Source organism: Pteropus vampyrus, unplaced genomic scaffold, assembly GCF_000151845.1.
Source record: "Pteropus vampyrus isolate Shadow unplaced genomic scaffold, Pvam_2.0 Scaffold39, whole genome shotgun sequence".
NCBI classification, from domain to species: domain Eukaryota; kingdom Metazoa; phylum Chordata; class Mammalia; order Chiroptera; family Pteropodidae; genus Pteropus; species Pteropus vampyrus.
Genome location: NW_011888820.1, coordinates 7,131,503 through 7,132,977, shown reverse-complemented (window position 1 = coordinate 7,132,977; position 1,475 = coordinate 7,131,503).

The window sequence follows — 1,475 nt, the reverse complement described above, 5'->3', positions numbered from 1 at the left end:
AAATGATCCTGATAAGGAATAAAAGTAATAAGCTTGAAAAAAAAAAAGTGTCTCTTCTCAGAAGCTCAGCTTGTAAAAGGATATAGATAAGAACTAAAATAGAGTGTGCATAACAAATGAATATGATAAAAGGTAAAATCCTCTCTCTCCACCAAGTAGTTGAGAATTAAAAAAAAATTTTTTTTGCTAAAGCCAACAAAAAAGGGGTTTTATAAAGTACATAAAAGCCAAATGTAAGGAAAGGGTTGAAGGATGACAAAGGATGTAATGCTTGGCGTCCTTTAAAATTTTTTTCTTTTACTGTACTTTTTAAAACAAGGATAATCTTCAACCTAGAAAGTTAAAGGGGATAAATGGCGAGAAGAAAATGAAGCCCATCATAGGTACAGATGTTTAAAAAGGACAATTACTTTTTAGCAAGGGCAGTTACTAAGTCTCCATACCTGTATAAATTTCATACTGAAAGACGGTGCTGGTGGTAAACGGAGCAAGGCAAAAAGACAAGAGACAGGAAATGGAATTTGGTTTTATTTTTATTTTTTTTAAAAGGTGGGTTATACAACTACAGATTGTTAAATAATGTTGATTCCAACTAAGATTAGACTGAATTCATTAAAGAGCAATTTATAATATTAGAAGTAAAAATGGTGATCTTTAGGAGTAAAGCACGAGTTCACTAGAAAAAATCATGTTAAACTAAATCCAGTTCCTTTTTTTTTTTTTGATGGGATAATGAAAATGGCAAGGTAAAGAAATGGACTGAATGGTTCACCTGAATTTCGACAAAGCATCTGGTAAATAGCTAATGGTAATCAAGTTGTGGAGAAAGATTATTACATCTTAGAACACTGTAACATAGTGTTAATGGTTCAGTGAATTGATATGGGCCTTCAACTGGCAGTAGTGTCTTGATACAGGGTTTTGCCCTGGCTCTCCTTTGTCATTTTTATCAATAAGGATATAGAATTAATGATTTTGAATTTATCAATGTCACTAAATAAGACAAGATAGCTAATCTTGCAATGCGATAGAATTAAGATGGAAATATTTTTAAACAGGAATAATGGCTTCGATCTAAGATGACATTTTTGTCTCAAAAAGCAGAAGCATACCCTCTGCATAAGCAATAAGGCATTGCTCAGTTTCAAACTGAACTTTATTATGAGGGTAATGGTGAAGGTGCCTTGCACTAAGAGCTAGTATAAATATTATTGTTAATCCCCGGAGCCATGCTGCAAAGAAGGCATTACTTCCCATATGAGGCAAGGAAACTGATGCAGTGAAGTCAGATAACTTGCCAGTCCTCACAAGCTAAAAAGCTGAGAACCAAATAAACTTGTCTGATACCTAAATTCATGCCCTTTCCAAGACCACGCACTGTTTCAGCACCTAAGTTCACATGAGAACCGGACTCACATTTGTTTTATTTCCGGCTCCCATATGTGCTGTGGTGCATCTTCTTTAACGTTATCACA